At 50.7% G+C, this 22,170-nt stretch overlaps 1 protein-coding gene across 3 annotated transcripts in view; it reads right to left on the reverse strand.

Annotated features, from left to right (window-relative positions):
- Window positions 1-16,871, reverse strand: part of LOC140428611 (delayed-rectifier potassium channel regulatory subunit KCNS1) — a 67,811-nt gene extending 50,940 nt beyond the window's left edge. Inside the window, exons 1-2 of one of the 3 annotated variants that reach the window (XM_072515270.1) lie at window positions 16,717-16,871; window positions 7,784-8,438 (exon numbers count right to left, since the gene is read on the reverse strand). The gene's annotated coding sequence lies outside the window, so the exon portion shown is untranslated. Of the gene's footprint in view, window positions 1-7,783; window positions 8,439-9,365; window positions 9,738-12,105; window positions 12,298-16,716 lie in introns of those variants that run through there. The other 2 variants (XM_072515269.1, XM_072515271.1) reach the window with 2 other exon arrangements.
- Window positions 16,872-22,170: the final 5,299 nt, after the last annotated feature.

A 22,170-nucleotide genomic window follows, 5' to 3' on the forward strand; every position in this document is an offset into this window, starting at 1 on the left:
TTCCAATGGCAGGATATTGGTCAGTCTCCTCACAGGACTGTGGGTGCACCTACAGCACAGGGATTGCAGCGGTTCAAGACGGCAGCTCACTCTTCACCACCTTCTCTGGGGCAATTAGGGTTGGGCAATAAGTACTGGCCCAGCCAGTCACACCCCCATCCTGGAAAAAATTAATTGAGAAAGAAATCCAGAGGATATAGTTTTAAGACCAATAAAGCAGAGGGGAAGGTGAGGAGAAGTTTTTCTTCGCAGCGAGTTATGACCTGGAACACACTGCCTAAAAGGGAGGTGGAAGGAGGTTCAAAAGCAACTTTCAAAAGGGAATTGGACAAATACTTGAAGACAACTAATGTTTGTGAGATTAATTGGTAGCTCTTGGTTACAGCAGAGGCCAAAATGGCTTGCTTCAGTGTTATATGAATTTTCATTTGTCTTTTCAATCTTCGTGATGTCTTGCACTGTGGGTCATCCCCGGTATCTTGAGATGGCGAACATTTCTGTCTCAGAGGAAAGGAGGTCGAGGAGGGAAAATAACTCCGCACTCAGCACGGTGGCACAGTTGCTTCACCGCTCCAGGTCCCGGGTTTGATTCCGGCTTGGGTCACTGTCTGTGCGGAGTCTACACGGTTCTCCCGTGTGGTGGCGTGGGTTTCCTCCGGGTGCTCGGTTTCCTCCCACAGTCCAAAGATGTGCAGGATAGATGGATTGGCCATGCTAAATTGCCCTTAGTGTCCAAAACGATAGGTGGGGTTACTGGGTGAGGGTAGAGGTGTGGGCTTAGGTAGGGTGCTCTTTCTAAGGGCCGGTGCAGACTCGATGGACCGAATGGCCTCCTTCTGCACTGTACATTCTATGATTTTGTAGAATTAAATAAGTGAAAAGTGTCAGTCACTGGTTAGATTGTGGTGGAGACATCAGTCGAACCTATTCTATTCTTACCCAATGCTCAGATATAATTCCAGCAAGTGTTGGATTCTGGCTGCTTCTTGACTTCACACACAGACTGCAATGGGTCTTGATTTACTTCTATTCTGAAGCTCAGGAAACCACTGCGGTTGTTCATTTACAACCATCAGAAAGAATGACTCATTATCTATATGCCACTTTTAAAGCTTAAAGAAGTAATGGCTGTTTGGCATAATCCCATCAATAGAATTATTACTGTTAATTAGTGGTAGCTAATGACATTGTTTAGGGGATTGACTGAGGGGAGATGCTGGTCAACAGTGTAATTGAACTGATTTAGCACCAGTGCTGATATGATTAGTTGATTGGATGATATGTTCATTTCAACCTTAGAAATGTAAACTCATCTTTTTGGTAGTCTTTCTTTTTTCAGAATAAATCCCGAAAGGCATTTTGAACATTCATATAGGAATATTCAGGAAGACAAGGGACTTCAATCTTTTTTTAAAAATAAGAGTGCTCGATTCATTTTTTCAATAATGGGGCAATTTAGCATGGCCAATCCACCTACCCTGCACATCTTTGGGTTGTAGGGGCGAACCCCACGCAAACACGGGGAGAATATGCAAACTCCACACGGGACAGTGACCCAGAGCTGGGATCGAACCTGGGACCTTGGTGCCGTGAGGCAGCAGTGCTAATCCACTGCGCCACCGTGCTGCCCGAAAGAACTTCAATCTATTGTCATTTGTTAGCTGTTGTCTTCCAGGGGAGAGGAGGCAGAGGGAGAGAAGGAGGGAGGAAGAGAAGGAGGGAGGGGAAGAGAAGGAGGGAGGGGAAGAGAAGGAGGATAGGGGAAGAGAAGGAGGATAGGGGAAGAGAGGGAGGGAGGGGGAAGTGAAGGAAGGGAGGGGAAGAGAAGGAGGGAGGGGAAGAGAAGGAGGGAGGGGAAGAGAAGGAGGGAGGGGAAGAGAAGGAGGGAGGGGAAGAGAAGGAGGGTGGGGAAGAGAAGGAGGGAGGGGAAGAGAAGGAGGGAGGGAAAGAGAAGGAGGAGGGAAAGAGAAGGAGAGGGGAAGAGAAGGAGGGAGGAGAAGAGAAGGAGGATGGGGGAGAGAAGGAGGGAGGGGAGAGAAGAAGGATGGGGAGAGAAGGAGGATGGGGGAGAGAAGGAGGGAGGGAGCGAAGGAGGGAGGGGAAGCGAAGGAGGGAGGGGAAGCGAAGGAGGGAGGGAGGGAAGGGGAAGAGAAGGAGGGAGGGGGAGGGGAAGGGGAAGAGAAGGAGGGAAGGGGAGGGGAAGGGAAGAGAAGGAGGAAGGGGAGGGGAAGAGAAGGAGGAAGGGGGAAGAGAAGGAGGGAGGGGGAGGGGAAGAGAAGGAGGGAGTGGAAGGGGAAGAGAAGGAGGCAGGGGGAGGGGAAGAGAAGGAGGGAGGGGGAGGGGGAGAGGGGAGGAGGAAGGGGGAGAGAAGAGGGAGGGGAAGAGACGAGGGAGAGGGGAGAGGGGAGGGGGGAGAGGGCAGGAGATGGGGAACGGGGAGAGGGGGAGAGAGAGGGAGAGGGGAGGGGGAGAGGGGAGGGGGAGAGGGCAGAGGGGGAGAGAGAGGGAGGGGAGAGAGATGGGGAGGAGGGAGGGGAGGAGGAAGAAGGGAGGAGGGGGAGAGAGGGAGGGACGAGGAGAGGAGGGAGGGGGAGGAGGGAGGGGGATGGAGGGAGGGAGGGAGGGGGAGGGAGGGAGGGAGGGAGGGGGAGGGGGAGAAGGGAGAGGGGGAGGGGAGAGGAGGAGGGCGGGGGAGAGAAGGAGCGAGGGGAAGGGGAAGAGAAGGAGGGAAGGGGGAGAGAAGGAGGGATGGGGAAGAGAAGGAGGAAGGGGGAGGGGAAGAGAAGGAGGGAGGGGGAGGGAAGAGAAGGAGGGAGGGGGAGGGGAAGAGAAGGAGGGAGGGGGTGAGGGTGGGGGAGAATGAAGGGGGGAGAGGAGGGGAGGGGGAGAGGGGAGGGGGAGAGGGCAGGACATGGGGAGCGGGGAGAGGTGGAGAGAGTGGGAGAGGGGAGGGGGAGAGGAGAGGGGGAGTGGGGGGGGAGAGGGGGGAGAGGGAGGCGGAGAGGGGGAGGGGGAGAGTGTAGGAGGGAGAGGGAGGGGAGGGGGAGGAGGGAGCAGGAGAGGGGAGGAGGGAGGGGAGAGGGGCGGAGGGAGAGGGAGAGGGAGGGGATGGTGAGAAGGGAGGAGAGGAGGAGAAGGAGGGGGGGAAAGAGAAGGAGGGAGGGGGAGGGGAAGAGAAGGAGGAGTGGAAGGGGGAAGAGAAGGAGGGGAGGGGGAGGGGAAGAGAAGGAGGGAGGGGGAGGGGCAGAGAAGGAGGGAGGGGGAGGGGAAGAGAAGGAGGGAGGCGGAGGGAGGGAGGGGGGAGGGGAGAGAGGGGAGGAGGAAGGGGGAGAGGACGAGGGGGAGGGGGGAGAGACGAGGGAGGGGGAGAGGGGGAGAGACGAGGGAGGGGGCGAGGGGAGAGAGGGTGAGAGGGGAGGGGGGAGAGGGCAGGAGATGGGGAGCAGGGAGAGGGGGAGAGAGAGGGAGAGGGGAGGGGGAGAGGGGAGGGGAGAGAGGAGGGGAGGAGGGAGGGGAGGAGGAAGAAGGGAGGAGGGGGAGAGAGGGAGGGAGGAGGAGAGAGGGAGGGAGGAGGAGGAGAGGGGGGAGGGGGAGGAGGATGGAGGTCGGGAGGGAGGGGGAGAGAGGGAGGGAGGTGGGAGGGGGAGAAGGGAGAGGGGAGGGGAGAGAAGGAGGGAGGGGGAGAGAAGGTGGGAGGGGGAGAGAAGGTGGGAGGGGGAGAGAAGGAGCGAGGGGAAGGGGAAGAGAAGGAGGGAAGGGGGAGAGAAGGAGGGATGGGGAAGAGAAGGAGGAAGGGGGAGGGGAAGAGGAAGGAGGGAGGGGAAGAGAAGGAGGGAGGGGGAGGGGAAGAGAAGGAGGGAGGGGGAGAGGGTGGGGGAGAAGGAAGGGGGAAGAGAGGAGGGTGGGGGAGAGGGGAGGGGGAGAGGGGAGGGGAGAGGGCAGGAGATGGGGAGCGGGGAGAGGGGGAGAGAGTGGGAGAGGGGAGGGGGAGAGGAGAGGGGGAGTGGGGGGAGGGGGAGATGGGAGAGGGGAGGAGGAGAGGGGAGAGGGAGAGTGTAGGAGGGAGAGGGGAGGGGGAGGGGGAGAGGGGGAGGAGGGAGCGGGAGAGGGGAGGGGAGGAGGGAGAGGGAGAGGGGAGGAGGGAGGGGGATGGTGAGAGGGGAGGAGAGGAGGAGAAGGAGGGAGGGAAAGAGAAGGAGGGAGGGAAAGAGAGGAGGGAGGGGAAGAGAAGGAGGGAGGGAAAGAGAAGGAGGGAGGGGAAGAGAAGGAGGGAGGGGAGAAGAGTGGGTGGAAAGAGAAGGAGGGAGGGGAAGAGAAGGAGGGAGGGGATGAGTTGGGAGGATGCGGGAGAGGAGGAGGTTGGGGAGAGAAGGAGGAGGGGAGAGAAGGAGGATAGGGGAAGAGAAGGAGGGAGGGGGAGAGAAGGAGGATAGGGGAAGAGAAGGAGGATAGGGGAAGAAAAGGAGGGAGGGGAAGAGAAGGAGGGAGGGGAAGAGAAGGAGGGAGGGGAAGAGAAGGAGGGAGGGGAAGAGAAGAAGGATGGGGGAGAGAAGGAGGATGGGGTGAGGAGAGGAGGAGAAGGAGGGAGGGAAAGAGAAGGAGGGAGGGGAAGAGAAGGAGGGAGGGAACGAGAAGGAGGTAGGGGAGAGAAGGAGGGAGGGAAACAGAAGGATGGAGGGAAGAGAAGGAGGGAGGGGAAGAGAAGGAGGATGCGGGAGAGGAGGAGGATGGGGGAGCGAAGGAGGGAGGAGGAGAGAAGGAGGATGGGGAAGTGAAGGAGGATAGGGGAAGAGAAGGAGGATAGGGGAAGAGAAGGAGGGAGGGGAAGAGAAGGAGGGAGGGGAAGAGAAGGAGGGAGGGGAAGAGAAGGAGGGAGGGGAAGAGAAATAGGGAGTGGAAGAGAAGGAGGGAGGGGAAGAGAAGGAGGATGGGGAGAGAAGGAGGATGGGAGAGAAGGAGGGAGGGGGAGAAAAGGAAGGATGGGGAGAGAAGGAGGGAGGGGAAGAGAAGGAGAGAGGGAAGGGGGAGAGAAGGAGGGAAGGGGAGGGGAAGGGGAAGAGAAGGAGGAAGGGGAGGGGAAGAGAATGAGGAAGAGGGAGGGGAAGAGAAGGAGGGAGGGGGAGGGGAAGAGAAGGAGGGGGGAAGAGAAGAAGGGAGGGGAGGGGAAGAGAAGGAGGGAGGGGAGGGGAAGAGAAGGAGGGTGGGGGAGGGGAAGAGAAGGAGGGTGGGGGAGGGGAAGAGAAGGAGGGAGAGGGAGAAGGAACGGGGAGAGAGGAGGAGGGGAGGGGAAGAGGGCAGGAGATGGGGAGCGGGGAGAGGGAGGGAGAGGGGAGGGGAGAGGAGGCGAGAGAGAGGAGAGGCGAGAGAGTGAGGGAGGGGGAGGGAGGGGGAGAGGGAGAGGGGAGGGGGAGAGGGGAAGGGGGGAGAGGGGAGGAAGGAGGGGCGGAGGGGGAGGGGAGTGGAGGAGGGAGGGGATGGTGAGAGGGGAGGAGGAGAGGAGGGGAGGTGGGAGGGAGGGGGAGAAGGGAGAGGCAGAGGGGGAGGGAGGGGGAGAGAGGGAGGGAAGGAGGGGGAGAGAGGAGGGGGGGAGGGAGGGTAGAAGGGAGGAGGGAGGGGGAGGGAGGGGAAGGGGAGAGAGGGAGGGAGGTGGAGAGGGAGGGTGGGGGAGGGAGGGAAGGGGAGAGAGGGGGAGGAGGTGGAGAGGGAGGGTGGGGAGGGAGGGAGGGGGAGAGAGGGAGGGAGGGGGAGAGAGGGAGGGGGAGAGAGGAGGAGAGGAGGGAGGGTAGGAGGGATGGGTAAGAAGGAGGAGGGAGGGGGAGAGAGAGGGAGGAGGGAGGGGGAGAGAGGGAGGGAGGGAGGGGAGAGAGGGAGGGAGGGGAGAGAGGGATGGGGGAGTGAGAGAGGGAGGGAGGGGAGAGAGGGAGAGGGAGGAGGGAGAGGGGGGAGAGGGGAGAGGGAGTGGGGAGGGAGAGGCAAGCAGGAGGGGAGGAGGGAGGGGCAGAGTGGGAGAGAGAGGGAGATGGGCAAGGGGAGGGAGGAGGGGAGGGGAGGAGGGAGGGGGAGAAGGGAGGGGGAGAGGGGGGAGCGGGGAGAGGAGGGAGGGGGAGAGAGGAAGAGGGGGAGCGGGGAGAGGAGGGAGGGGAGAGAGGGAGGGAGGGGGAGAGAGGGAGGGAGGGGACGAGGGGGGGGGGAGGAGGGAGGGCGAAGGAGAGAGGGAGATGGCAGGAGAGAAGGAGGCTGGGGGATGTGAAAGAAGGAATGGGGAGGGAGAAGGATTGGAGAGAGGGCAGGAGAGAGGGAGGGAAGGAGAGAATGGTGAGGTAGAAGTGGAGAGAATGGGGAGTGAAAGAATAGAAGAAGAGAAATGCAAAGGGAGAACATGGGGGGGGGAGAGAAATGGAGGGTGGGGAATGGAGAGGGCAGGAAGATAGTGAGGGAGAAGGAGCTGGTTTCTGATGCCCCCCCCCCCCTGGATATTTGTACAGACAGGGTGACAGATCGTGTGTGTCAGGGAATCAATGCAGAAATCAGAAACCAAAAGCAGCCCTTCACCCAGTTGAGATCCCACAAGGGGACAGATTGAAGTTGTTCCATTCATTACCTCAGCGCAAAGTCTTCATTTCACAACCTTCAATTAGTTTAAACTACACCTGTCCTGCCATTCACCTGCAAAACGGCAACTATTCAATTGCTTTCCAGTAAAGCTCCTCCTTATCCCCCCCCCCCTCACCCCACTAAATTCAAATTTCCAAATAAAATCGATGGAAATGTTTAAATACCCCCTTCCCATACCTCCATACTATATCCCCTCATACCCCCCATCCCATACCCCCACCCCATACCCCTCCCCATACCACCACCCTATATCCCCCATCCCATAACCCCACCTCATACCCACTCCCCATACCTTCACCCTATATCCCCATCCCATACCCCACACCATACCACCCCATACCCCCCACACCCCTTTTTACCCCCACCCCATACCTCCTCCCCAAATCTCTGATACTCCATACCCCCTCACCCTATATCCCCCATACCCCTCAATCTATACCCCTTCACCCTCTCCCTCCACCCCCAAATCCCCCATATCCCCACCCCATACCCCCATCCCAAAATCCCCATCCATAATACCCCACCCACAGTATCCCTACCCCACACCCCAAATTCCCCCCACCCCCATAACCCCCATACCCCACCCTATACGCCCTCACCCCATACGTCCCATAACCCCCCGCCCCCCCATATCCAATGGAGATGAGAATCTCCCGGTGAAAAGTGACTCTCTCCTGAACCCATGAGGCTCTGTCACCTCATTCCCGCCTCACTCCCAGCCTGTCCACACGCTGCTCACTCCCACCTTCCACACTCCCGCCTCCTTCGCCTCACATCTTCATCCCTCTTACTCTCTCCCCCCTCCCCCCCACTTTCCCTCTTCACTCTCTTTTGACCGTCCCATTCTCCTTGCACATTGGCTCCGCGCCTGGTCGAGAGGAGTGAGAGGCGGAGTGAGATTTTACCCTCTCTAACTCCGGGAGGCGAGACAGCGGCAGCAAAGTTAAGATGAAACTGCTTCCAAGGAAAATAAAGTTTTCTTTATTGAAAAGAAAGGAATGTTTGAGCCAGCGTGTGACTCCCGGGTTTGACATCAAATAGAATTATTGGAAAACGTAACGATCAGAGGAAATGAATCAAACTGTATATTAAAAAAATATTCGAATTAAATAAAGTAAATTATGTTTGATCAAATATATGAAACTGAAGGAAGAGTGGGAATCCTTACCTTCAAAAGCAGCTTGGATGGCAGGCTCCCTATGTTGGAATTTTATAAATTAGCTCAATTTTGTTCCCAACACTTTTTGTGATGAATGATAGTGCTTCTTTCTTCCTTTCGACTTTCTGAGCGGGTTCAATCCTCCCAGCTCTCTTCTGGGGCGTTTAATTCCAGGGTTTTTGATTTGTCCTCTTCCCCGTCCCCATAGGCTCCCGGCTGCATCCTATCAATTTCCAATTGAAGACAAGTTTCTCTGTGCAAATGAAGCAGCTGAGAGCGAAATGGTTCTCCTAATGTTCCCTGGGGGTCAGTCTGTGAACCTCGCGGTACTGAGCAGATGGAGGGGTTCTTATAAAGAAAGAAGTATCGGCTGGCTGTGTTGAGTCCTGGTTTCAGGTATTCTCTGGCAGGGATTTCACTCTTCCCAGCTTTTAGCTGCCAGCCTGTGTGTGTGTGGTCCTGTGCTCATTGACACTCTCTCCAACTCGCCCGTTGCCAGCAGCCCAGATCAATGCTCCTCCCGCCTTCTGATCCGGGAACTGCGGGTGCTGAATTTGGGACCGCACGTGTGGATGAGTCACTGGGAATCTTCACTCCCAGGAGTTGGGCATCTGGGAATTTCCCACAAGTCATCGCGTCAGGGGGGCCAGGCAACAACTGACATCTAAATAAAACAAACAGAAATCTGAGATTCAGCTTTCATCTTTACTGTTCGCCTATATTTGGAGTATACAACAATTTATGGATCACACTTTATCATATATAATCTGTAAATTATAATTGTTAACCAGATTTGGGTCCAAAATAAACATTGAATGAATTCATATATATTTAAATCCACATATAATCTATCTATCTATCTACCTACCTACCTACCTATCTATCTATCTACCTACCTATCTATCTATCTATCTATCTATCTATCTATCTATCTATCTGTCTTCCTATCTATCTATCTAACCATTCTTTTATAATATATCCATATGTATTTTAAATCCATATATAATGAATTTATATAAATTAAAATCCATACATAATATATATAAATTTAAAATCATATATCATGGAGCTCATTACACTCAGATCCACATATAATGCATCCGTAAATGTTTACATTTATATATGTAATGAATCTATATTTATTCAAATCCACATCTCTCATTAATCCATGTGTATTCAAATCCACACACGTAATGAATCCATATACATTTTAATTAATGTATATAATGTATGCACATATAGTCAAGTCAATATATAATGCATCCATATAAATACAAAGCCATATATATACCGTATCCATACATGTTGAAACCCATATATATGATATATAATGAATCCATATATATTCAAATCCATATATAATGCATTAATACATATTTAAATCCATATACATGATACAATAAATAATTATCTATCACGTATTATTTCTATATTCAATAAATCTACACTATCTGCATGCAACTGGATTAAACAGGTTTGGATTGAAACGAGCTGTTGGAATGATTAAGAATCCGGTAGATTTGATACATCCCTGAGTCCAACAGTGTTAAATCCAGGGAAGTCCTTCCCGTGACAATAAACCTTTACCCACCGCCGAGCCACCAGCCGCTGGGGCAGGGAAGGCAAACGGGTCCTTTGAGAGGGGAAAAGTTGAGCGGGTTCTCGGAACTGCTGGTCTCGGCGGAGGTCAGAACCGGCGCGGGGGCTCGAACGCTTGGTCCCGGGGAGTAACTTGGGGAGAGAATGAATGACTGACCGCAGTCAGCGGCAGCTCAGAAACTGGCAAAGGTCCCAGGCAAAGAGAGGCTTCTGATCAATTTCAGTGAAATGGAGCAGCTTAAAATGTCATCGGGAATGGACAGTGAGGGCGAGGAGGTGGGAGATGGAGTGAAGCGGAACATTCCCACCCAATCCCGGGGGTGGGGGAGATTGACTCGGGAATAGACTGGGGTTATGGGATGGATGGAGCCCCGGTCCGGCTTCTCTCCATATTTCACAAGGAACTGGACCGACTAGAGTCTTTCCATCGCTGCTGGCGTCGCTCCGGAGAATCTCGTGTTGGGCAACTTTATAAATCCAACAGTTCACAGCACCTTCGGTGTGAGGAATTCCGGGGATAGGGCGATGAGCAACCAACAGCTCAGGGGCTGTGGGGGCTTGGGGGGGGGGGGGGGGGGGGTGAGAGTCTGGTCCAAGGTCGGTGAGAGGAGATCTAAGAATGTGACTGATGTTCTGATGCTTAAATAGTTCGAAAGAGTCAGCATGTTCGCATCAATCAGGGGTGGTGATTGGGGGGGATTAAGGACCCCCCCCACCACCACCCCGAAAATCAGCCCGGTCATCTCTCTCAGCTCCTTGACTCAGAATGTGGAGCGAGAGAAGGATTTGTGGAGGGCAAATCTCCAACAAAGTAGAGCTCCTCCCGATTCCCAGACATGCAGTTGTATTCCAAGTATTTGGGTGTAGCCGAGTGTGCGATAGAAACCTGCCTCTTAATCATCACCAGTTCAATGGTAGGCAAAAAGAGAAAGTCACGCTCATTCCGACTAGATTCCGATTACTGGCGCTGATATATATATATATATATATATTAGTAGTGTTTCTGTGCATCAGCTGTTTAACGAGAGAAATATAGACAAAGAAAGACAGAGACAGAGAGACACACACACAGACACATAGAAACAAATAGACAAATAGAGAGACACATGGAGAGGCAAATAGAGAGACAGAGAGAGAGAGACACACAGACACATTGAAACAAATAGAGAGACACATGGAGAGACAAATAGAGAGACCCCGAGGCAGAGAGAGACACACAGACACATAGAAACAAAAAGACACATAGAGAGACAGAGACAAATGGAGACACAGAGACAAATGGAGACAGATAGAGAGACAGAGACACACAGACAAATAGGAACAAATAGACACATAGAGAGACAGAGACAAATGGAGAAACAATTGGAGAGACACAGAGGCAAATTGCGACGCAGACACGGAGACAAACAGAGAGACGGATATTGAGGCAGAGAATAGTCACACAGAGAGAAATATAGAGGGAGAGAAAGAGGCAAGGAGCAGGCAACGAGGAACTGAGAGAGATAGAGACACAAAAAGACGGCGAAAGAGCGAGAGACACAGATAGAGAGACGGAGACAGAGATAGGCAGACACAGAAATATAGCAAGAAAGAGATTGACAGATACAGAGAGAGTTTGCAAACATACAGACAGAGAGACTCAGAGAGACACGCAGACAGACAAAGAGAGAGGCACACACACAGAGTCACACAGGCAGAGAGAGAGAGATTGACAAACACAGAGAGACACAGACAGACAAAGAAACACACAAGCAGAGATGGAGAGAGCGATTAACAAACACAGAGGCACAGAGAGAGAGAGACAAACAGAGAGACACATACAGACAGGCACACAGGCAGAGAGAGAGAGAGAGAGAGCGATTGACACGTATACTGAGAGACACACACACAGAGACACCCAGAGGGAAAGATTGACACACGACAGATAGATACAGACAAAGAGACACACAGAGAGGGACACAGAGGGAGAGGTTGGCACACACTGACAGAGAGACACACAGACAGAGAGAGAGAGACAGAGAGACATACACAGAGGGAGGGATTGACACACAGACAGACAGAGAGACACACAGACAGAGAGGCACACAGACAGAGGGACACACAGACAGAGAGACACACAGGCACACAGAGAGATTGACACACACACAGACAGGGAGACACACAGACAGAGAGGCACACAGATCGAGACACACAGGCAGAGAGACACACAGACAAAGAGACACAGAGACAGAGAGACACACAGAGGGAGAGATTGACACACATGCACACAGACATACAGAGACAGGGAGACACAGACAGCGAGACACACAGACAGGGAGACACAGAGACAGAGAGACACACAGAGGGAGAGACTGGCACACACACAGATAGGTACAGAGAGACACACACCCAGGGAGACACACAAGCAGAGAGACACACAGAGAGTTTGACACACACACATAAAGGGAGACACACAGACAGAGAGACACACAAACAGAGAGACACACAGACAAAAACACACGGACAGAGACACACAAGCACACAGAGAGATTGACACACACACAGGCACAGAGAGACACATACAGACAGAGAGACACACAGACAGAGAGGCACACAGAGAGATTGACACAAAGACACAGGGAGAGGCCATGCATTTAATGCAGGAATGAGCTGCAACAATCCAAATTAAAGGGATAAGTAACAACATTGTCTTTGCTACAAAAGGAATCGATCAGATCTGTATCATCCATCACCCTGTATTTTGTCCTCCACTGAAGCAGTGAGAAGGTGGCGGCGTTTCCCTCCTTTCCCCTATTCTCTCTATCCTGTTCTCTCTCTTTTTGTTCTGTTCTTTGGGGTGAGGAATCTCTCCTGACGTCACATGGAATGTTGCGCCGGTCACGTCGCGCGGGGGGAGTCCCCGGCGGGGAAGCCTCCGGGCGAGGGAACCCCCTCACCCCTCCCACACACGACCGCATGCAAATCACACGCACATTTCTGCAATAAAATTCAGTTAAGATGAGAATGTGAGTGGCGGAATGCTGCTTGATGATGCTGTGCCCAGGCTGATCCTGATACAGCAGCTCTGTGTGTGTGTAGGGGGTGGGGCTGCTCTGACGGGATGACATTAGGTCAGGGCTTCACATTCATTTTGTAAATGTGTCTCAACATTCCCACAGTCCCAGCGGGATCTGAGCCAGGGGGCTCCTGGTATACAGAGTCACCCAGATCTACAGCACAGAAAATCCCCTTCGGTCCATCGCATCTGCCTGGGTCAAAAGCAACCACCTAACCATTCTAATCCCATTTCCCAGGACTTTGCCCTTGGCTCTGTCTGTCCTGGCATCGCAAGGGCATATCTAAATATTTCTTAAATGTTATGAGGGTCTCTGCCCCCCACCACTCTTTCAGGCGGCGCGTTCTCCACTCCCACCACCCTCTGAGTCAAAAAATAATTCCTCACATCCCCTCAAAATCTCCTGCCCCTTATTTTAGTCTATGCCAGCTGGTCATTGGTCCCTCCACCAAGGGGAAAGGTTTCTTCCTGTCTACTCTATCTATGCCCCTCATAATTTTATACATCGCAATCATGTCCCCCCCCCACCCCTCAGTCTCCTCTGCTCCAAGGAAAACAACCTCAGCCTATCCAATCTCTCTTCATACCTAATACTCTCCAGCTCAGGCAACGTCCTGGTAAATCTCTTCTGTCCCCTTTCCAGTGCAGTATGAAGTCTTAACACCAGGTTAAAGTCCAACAGGTTTGTTTCAAACACTAGCTTTCGGAGCACTGCTCCTTCCTCAGGTGAATGAAGAGGTGGGTTCCTCACGTGAGATCACCACCTACCAGGTACGCGGTACATACTCGTGCGGCTCGGCCAATGTTGTCTACCTCATACGCTGCAGGAAAGGATGTCCCGAAGCGTGGTACATTGGCGAGACTATGCAGACGCTGCGACAACGAATGAACGGACATCGCGCGACAATCACCAGGCAGGAATGTTCCCTTCCAGTCGGGGAACACTTCAGCAGTCAAGGGCATTCAGCCTCTGATCTCCGGATAAGCGTTCTCCAAGGCGGCCTTCAGGACGCGCGACAACGCAAAATCGACGAGCAGAAACCTATAGCCAAGTTCCGCACACATGAGTACTGCCTCAACCGGGACCTGGGATTCATGTCGCATTACATTCATCCCCCACCATCTGGCCTGCGAAATCCTACCAACTGTCCTGGCTTGACACAATTCACACCACTTTAACCTGGGGTTACCCCTATCTCTGGATCTGTAAAGACTTAATTACCTGCAAATGCTCACATTCAAAGCATTGTATTGCATCTTTGTCTATATATATGTTTCTGGAACCTACCTCTTCATTCACCTGAGGAAGGAGCAGTGCTCCGAAATCTAGTGACATCGAAACAAACCTGTTGGACTTTAACCTGGTGTTGTGAGACTTCTTACTGTGCCCACCCCAGTCCAATGCCGGCATCTCCACATCATCCCTTTCCAGTGCTATTACATCCCTCCTAAAATGTGGATTACAGAACTGCACACAATACTCTAGCTGTGTCCTAACCAACATTTTATACAGTTCCAGCATAACCTCCCTGTTCATAAACTCTATGCCTCGGCTAATAAAGGCAAGTATAGCATATGCCTTCGATTTGAGCACATAATCCAGTTTGATGTTCTCCAGTACAGAGGGAGTGCGGAAATGAAACTAGAAAATGCTGGATCTACCGAGCAGAACAGGCAGCATCTGCAGAGAGAGAAACAGGTAACATTTCCAACTTGGCTCTAATAAGGTAGCCATGATGTGGAGATGCCGGCTTTGGGCTGGGTGGGCACAGTAAGAAGTCTCACAACGCCAGGTTAAAGTCCAACAGGTTTGTTTGGAATCACTAGCTTTCGGAGCGCAGCTCCTTCATCAGGCGAGTGATGACATATATAGAAAAAGCCAATGATGCAAGATGATACTTTGAATGCGAGTTTTTGCAGGTAATTAAGTCTTTACATGCCCAGACGGTGCGACTGGAGAGAGGGACAATCACAGGTTAAAGAGGTGAGAATTGTCTCAAGTCAGCACAGTAGGTAGGATTTTGCAAGCCCAGGCCAGATGCTGGGGGTTAATGTAGTGCGACATGAATCCAAGGTCCCGGTTGAGGCCATACTCATGTCCTGCTAGCCAAGTTCCGCACGCATTCAAAGTATCATCTTGCATCATGTATATGTGTTTGTGTAACCAACCTCTTCACTCACCTAATGAAGGAGCTATGCTCCAAAAGCTAGTGATTCCAAATAAACCTGTTGGACTTTAGCCTGATGTTGCAAGACCTCTTACTAATAGGGTAGGACTTCGACCTGAAACATTAACTTTCTCTCTCCATGTCTCCTGGCTTGCTGAGTATTGCCAGCGTTTTCTGGTTTGATTTTACATTTCCAGCACTGGACATCTCCTTACAGTACTTCGGGGGTGCTGCACTGTCGAAGGTGCCACCAACTGAGGCCCTATCCGCCTCTCGGATGGATGCAGTATTCAAAGAGAAGCTATCCTCGGCATCCTGGCCAATATTTACCTCACAAATGACACCTAAAACAAATCAACTGGTTATGTATTGCATTACTGTTTGCAGAAATCTGCAGCTTGCAAATTGGTTGCCCATTTCATGTACTTCCACAGTGATTCTCAAAGCATTTCAGTGGCTGTAAAGCAGGGTTTTTCAAAGTGTGGGTCCCGGGTGGGTGTCAGAAGGGTCGCGGAGCTGAGGGTCGCGGCGGTGGTTCCCGAAAGATCTCAGCGATATTGCTGAAGATTAAAACTCTACAATTAGCAGCACACCTGACCGAGCTGTTCTGAAACAGCTGCAACATTGTCATCTACCTATACCTGTGTCATCTACCTGTACCTGTGTCACCTACCTATACCTGTGTCATCTACCTGTACCTGTGCCAGCTACCTATATCTGTGAATGGCAATGCCCACAAACCAGAGAGATGGTAACTCCTTTTTGTGAGTGGCATGAGTGAGTTGTGGAGCCTTGTTCCAAAGGTCTGTGATTTGTATCACTTTGGGTTCCGTTTCCACTCACATCACTGAGCAATGCTGCAATCGCTCTGCTTTCAGAAGCGTAGGATTAAGATTATTTTCTTGATGTATGACTGTGCTGAAGGGCAATTCTGGTGCCACTGGACAAAAAAGTCTTAATTTTAAATCCACAGCCTTACCATAAATAAACTATTGTGAATCTGTCCAACGCTGAACACGATAAGGTGAGAGGTAGAGTGACAGATAGTTAAAATAGGGCAGGCGGATTTCGAAGCACTCCATGGTTGAGTATTTAACTGTATTATCAAAGGGAACAGCCTAACCTCTGTCTCTATGTCTATATCACAACTTCTCCATATCTCTGAGTCAGTCTCCCTGCGTACCTTTGTAACTCTACTTCTACTTTGATATACGAGAGACGCTGAAGTAGTTGAGACAGAGATGATGCTGGGGCAGAAAAGCAACATTGTCGGACAGAGATACACGGAGAAAATTGAAAGAGTCGTTTGAGAACAGGGGAAAAAGAGAGTGGGGAACGAGGGGAGAGGAGCGAGGAGAGGGGAGAGAGGAGAGGGGAGAGAGGAGAGGGGGAGCGACTGGGCCAGGTAGGGACAGAGAGAGAAACAAGGAAAATAAATCAATTCCTGGTGACAAGGGGAAAATGGGAAAAAGAGTCAAACATTAGGAAAAACCCAGGAGAAAAGAGACTTGCAATGTATAAGAGATACATTGAAAATGGAATATAACGGCACGAGGTGGAGGTGAAGACAAGAGACGGTGGGAGGCACAGAGTAACTTGCAGGGAGAGAGCAAAACTGAAATGATTATGGATAGCCCAGATATTAGAACATAGAACATAGAAATGTACAGCACAGTACAGGCCCTTCGGCCCACGATGTTGTGCCGAACTAGTCTGAAACTAAGATCAAATCAACCTACTCCCAATCATTCTAGTGCACTCCATATGCCTATCCAATAACCGCTTGAAAGTTCCTAAATTGTCCGACTCCACTACCATAGCTGGGAGTGCGTTCCACGCCCTAACCACTCTCTGAGTAAAGAACCTACCTCGGACATCCCTATATTGGAGGAAGGGGCGGGGAGGCGGGGGTTGGGGGGGGGGGGGTGGGTGGGGGGTGGCGAGGAGCGATAGAGAGAGAGTGAGAGAGAGTGAGGGAGAGTGAGGGGCGTGCCTTTCTTCTATGTGCTCCAGTTACTCTGGACCGATGCAGCCAGGGCTGCACTTCCTTCCTCCTGTTTGACACAGACTGAGGGACTCAAAGCCCATGGAGTACGATCGTGAGGACCAAGCAGGCTCACCTGTCACATTAAAGGTAAGTGATCATGGCATGGGGCCCAAAGGTCGGCCAGTGTGGCTCCCAAAGTTTGGATGGCGTGGGTCCCAAAGTTCAGCTGCCGTGGGTCCCAAGGTTCGGCAGGTGTGGGTCCCAAAGTTCGACCGGCGTCGGTCCGAATGGACGGCCGGCGTGGGTCCTGAAGGCCGGCCAGTTGATAAAAGTGGGTCCTGGGGAAAAGAAAGTTTGAAAAACATGCTGTAAATAAAGCATTTGGGGACATCCTGAAGTCATGAACAATGGTATATAAATACAAGTTCTCCCCTTTTCCTCTCTCACTCATTGAATTCCACAAGTGAATTGGAGCCACAGAGATTCCTGCCATACACCCATTCCTTAGTGTAGCTTTCACACATGGTGTGTCTTGATTGCAAGGAGCTGGTGCCTTTACTCTCTGCAAGTTTTCTCATTCAGTAACAGTGACACCTTAATAAGTGACAGGAGCAGGTTCATTGTGACTGAAGTGTTTATCGAAAAGTCCGCAGGAATATCCAAACTCATCGCTTTAACTCACCCTGTTCCTCATGAGCCAGATTTGCAGTTTTCGTTGCGGGGAAATCTGAATGGTATAGCAATGAAGACTGCTAAGACCAGAGAGTAATACTGGACATGAACTTTATTCTGACTCGGAGACTCAGTGTCAGAGCTCCAATGGAAATTGCTGTATTTGCAGAGGGCAGCAGTGGTTCTAGGTTGGTAGGAAGATCATTGGTAAGATCTGTTCACATTGATGTTGGTGGGAGCTTGCTGTGTACAATTTAGACACTCCGTTTGTTACATTCTAGCAGGAAGTGATTGCACAGCAACAATACTTCGTTGGCTGTAAAGGACTCTAGAATATCCTGAGGTTATGAAAAGTGCTATCAATAGGCAAGTTTCTTTCCAGTAGAAATAGGCAGCGGGATTCTGCGCCAGCGGGATTCTGCGCCAGCGGGATTCTCCGCCCGTGGGGCAGCGCACCCACGCCCGCGGGATTCCCGGCAGCGTGGGGTGCTCACAATGGGAAATTCCATTGGCAGGTGGCGTAAACGGAGAATCACGCTGCCAGCAAGGGCGTGCCACCCAGGAAAACCTGGCTGGCAGACTGGAGAATCCCACTCAGGGTGTCTGAGCCTGTATGTTTTCCAATGCACGATGCTAGTCTGATAGGTTAGGAACATATCACTGATCAGCACCTCAATTCTATTTGATCTCTATGGTTTGACAACCTTCCTGAATAAATATATAGCTGTTAATCTCAGTCTTGAAAATTTGAGAGAGTTAATTCCAGATTAGGGGCGGCATGGTGGCACTGTGGTTAGCACTGCTGCCTCACAGCGCCACGGACGCGGGTTCAATTCCAACCGTGGGTCACTGTCAGTGCGGAGTTTGCACGTTCTCCCCGTGTCTGCGTGGATTTCCTCCGGGTGCTCCGGTTTCCTCCCACAGTCCAAAGATGTGCAGGTTAGGTGGATTGGCCGCACTAAGTTGCCCCTTAGTGTCCAAAAAAGATGTGTAGGTTAGTTTAAGGAGTTAGTTGGATAGAGAGGGGGACTGAGAGCTTGGGTGGAGTGATCTTTCAGAGGGTCAGTGCAGACTCGATAGGCCAAATGGCCTATCTGTAGGGATTCTATTATTCTATTGTTTACACTAACCATTGCATGAAAACTGTTTCCCAATGGAAATGTAAAACTACTTCAAGTTTGTGCTACCTTGTTGAGGAGGAACTAACTTCTCTGTATCCCCCCCTCAGCCTTCAACACCATTATTCCTCCAAAACTCATCTCCACACTCCTTGGCCTGGGCCTCAGCTCCTCCCTCTCTGACTGGATCCTGAACTTCCTAACCCACAGGCCACAATAAGTAAGGATAGGCAACAACACCTCCTCCATGATCAAACTCAACACCGGTGTCTCACAAGGCTGTGTCCTCAGCCCCCTACTGTACTCCTTATACACCTATGACCGTGTGGCTAAATTACCCTCCAACTCGATTTTCAAATTTACTGATGTCATCACCGTAGTGGGTCGGATCTCAAACAATGACGAGACAGTGTACGGGAATGAGAGAGAATCTGGTGAACTGGTGCGACGACAATAATCTCTCCCTCAATGTTAACAAAACAAAGGAGATTGTTATCGACTTCAGGAAGCGTAGTGGAGAACATGCCCCTGTCTACATCAATGGGAACGAAGTAGAAAGGGTCGAGAGCTTCAAGTTTTTAGGTGTCCAGAGCACCAACAACCTGTCCCCTTGCCGACACTATAGTTAAGAAAGCCCACCAATGACTCCACTTTCCCAGAAGACTAAGGAAATTTGGCATGCCAGACACGACTCTCACCAACTTCTACAGATGCACCATAGAAAGCATTCTTTCTGGTTGTATCACAGCTTGGTATGGAACCTGCTCTGCCCAAGACCGCAGGAAACTTCCCTTTCAAAGTACATTTTAAGCATATTCACATGACACATTCGGTGAGTCTTCCTTCTATCTGGTGTTTTTACCACATAATGCACCTCACTTAATTTCCTTTCAATCTGATAAGGTCCACAAAACCTAGCTTTTAAAGATTTACCTACCACTGGTAACAACACTAAAACTTTATCTCCACTGGCAAAACTACGAACTTTGGATTACTTGTCCGCTACCCGTTTCATCACATTTTGTGCAACTTTTAAATGTTGTTGAGCCAATTCACTTGCTTTATTTAATCATTCCCTAAAATTTGACACATATCCAATTGTTCATCTTCCATTGACTTTAAAGTGGGAGTGAAAGAAAGACTTGTATTTATATAGCACCTTTCCTGACCAGCAGATGTCTCAGAGCATTTTACAGGAAGTGAAATGGGTTTGAAGTGTAGTTAGTTTGTAACATAAGAAATGCAACAGCCAATTTATGCACAGCAAGCTGCCACAAGCAGCGAGTGATAATGACCAGATAATCTATTTTTATGATGTTCTTTGAAGGGTAAATATTGGTCCGGGATAACGCCCCTACTCTTCTTTGAAATAGGCCATGGGCTACTTGAAGGATTGTTTTGGTGGCTGGCTCACTCCCTTTGCCACCTCACCTTCACCTCTACACTTTCCTGATGAGGTCTCTTGATGTGTTTGGTGCCATCCATAGAATCCCTATAGTGCCGAAGGATGCCACTTGGCCCATCGAGCTTGCAGCGACCCTCCGAAAGAGCGCCCTGCCTAGGCCCACTCCCCTGCCCTATGCCCGTAACCCCATCTTTTCACTAATTTGAATCTGTGCTCAATAGTCCCACTTTTTGGCTTGAAATTTGCACCAGTTGCAATCTCACTTAGTTCCATGCAGTCCCATCATAGCTTCCTTGCTTGGAGGCTAATTTAATCAAATGTTTCCAATTTTCCTTCGTTCATCAGTTGTCTGGTACTAGAAATCAATATTGGGTCTATTTTTCTGCATCAATCCAGTCGGCAATGTGCCAAGTGATCAAAAGGGAACAGTTTTCAAATTATATTCTGAGTAGAGAAATTGATACATGGAACGCCTGAGACATGATGATGTGTGGTGAGTATATCTTGTCTTGAGAGAACAGATGATTCAGACCTATGGCTCCATAGTTCTCCACTGATGCATGATCAATGACCACTAAAGCGAGGTTGTAGTCCAACTGAAGGCTTTAATAAGCTAAATGTTTCCCCCAGCAGCTCAGGTACAGAATGAGGGCTGCTGGGGCGGCACGGGCTCTTATACCCCGCCTAGCAGGGTGGAGCTATCATACACTCTAACCAATAGAAAGCATACAGTTTTCACCAATGATGCTTTAGCCTATCATGTACCGTAATACCTATAATACCACATCCACCACTGGTGTTTATCCTCACCTCATATCTGACTGTTTTGGACTCATTGATAGATCACTGTCAACAGCTCCACTATTGTTGTATCGTGTAGGTGGTAAACTGGATGGGTCTGTATCTTTTTTTATCTCGCAGTTATGTAGGAAATTAGGAACAGGAGAAGGCCATTCAGTCCCTCAATAATAATCTTTTTTTAGAGTCACAAGTAGGCTTAAATTAACACTGCAATAAAGTTATTGTGAAAATTCCGTCTTCGCCACATTCCGACGCCTGTTCGGGTACACAGAGGGAGAATTCAGAATGTCCAATTCACCTAACAAGCACGTCTTTCGGGACTAGTGGGAGGAAACCGGAGCACCCAGAGGAAACCCACGCAGACACGGGGAGAACATGCAGACTCCGCACAGACAGTGACCCAAGCCGGGAATCGAACCCGGGTCCCTGGCGCCGTGAAGCGACAGTGCTAACCACTGTGCCACCATGCCGCCCACGCTGTTCAATTCTCAGTTGGACCATGACTGATCTATATCTTACTTCCATCTCCCCGCCTTGGTTCTTTAGCCACTAATGTCCTTGCATAACATAAATGCACCAATCTCAGTGTTGCAATTTTCAGTTTGATCCCCAGCCTGAATAGTTTTTTTGTGGAAGAGAGTTCCAGATTTCCACCGCCCGGACATTATCTCTCAATGGCTTCAGTCTAATGTTAAGATTGTGCCCCTTTGTTCTGGACTGGCCCCTCACCAGTTTCTCTCCATCTCCCCTATCAAATACTGTGGGCCAATGAGCAGGTTCCACGGGGAGCCATTGTGGCGGGGTGTGTTCTATCCGTGGAGTGTGCTGACTGGAGTCAAACCGCTTCCCTTGAGGATGCAAGTGGAACAGCCCGGAGGGGCTGAATGGCCCACTTCCTAACTGCCGGAATTCTGAAACCAAATGGGAAAAGCTGGGTGTACAAAGCAGGGTGGAAGGCCAGCAGCTTGTAAAAGAACTCGGAATGGGGAAGAACAAAAAAACCAACAGCCAAAACCCACGTTAAATGTTATTATTTATGCATTGTTTCGATCAGCCCTACTAAAGGGGATTTGTTCTTGTCCTTCTCAATTTAAAAAAATAAATACATTTAGAGTACCCAATTATTCCCCCCCCCCAATTAAAGGGTAATTTAGCATGGCCAATCCACCTACCCTGCACATCTTTGGGCTGTGGGGGTGAGACCCACGCAGACACGGGGAGAATGTGCAAACTCCACACGGACAGTGACCCGGAGTCGGGATTGAACTCGGGTCCTTGGCATCGTGAGGCAGCAATGCTAACCACTGCCCCACTGTGCCAAGTCCCTTCTCAATTCTGACAAAGGATCACAACCCAAAAAGTGAATCCATCATTCTTCGATTTATACCTTAGGTCCGCAAACTCTGAAAAGTTATCACTGGCACAGTTGCAGAGGCTATAAAAATTGCATTAGGAATGTTGTTTTCAGCAGTATTCCCAAAGAGATGGCAGTCAGTTCCGATCAGGGTAATGTAACCTCTAGCGATTCCTCAGGAGAAGCACTTATAACTGCCCGGCTGCAGTTCATGTAGCTGCTCGCATTCAATTAGCA

The sequence above is a fragment of the Scyliorhinus torazame genome, chromosome 8, assembly GCF_047496885.1.
Source record: "Scyliorhinus torazame isolate Kashiwa2021f chromosome 8, sScyTor2.1, whole genome shotgun sequence".
NCBI classification, from domain to species: domain Eukaryota; kingdom Metazoa; phylum Chordata; class Chondrichthyes; order Carcharhiniformes; family Scyliorhinidae; genus Scyliorhinus; species Scyliorhinus torazame.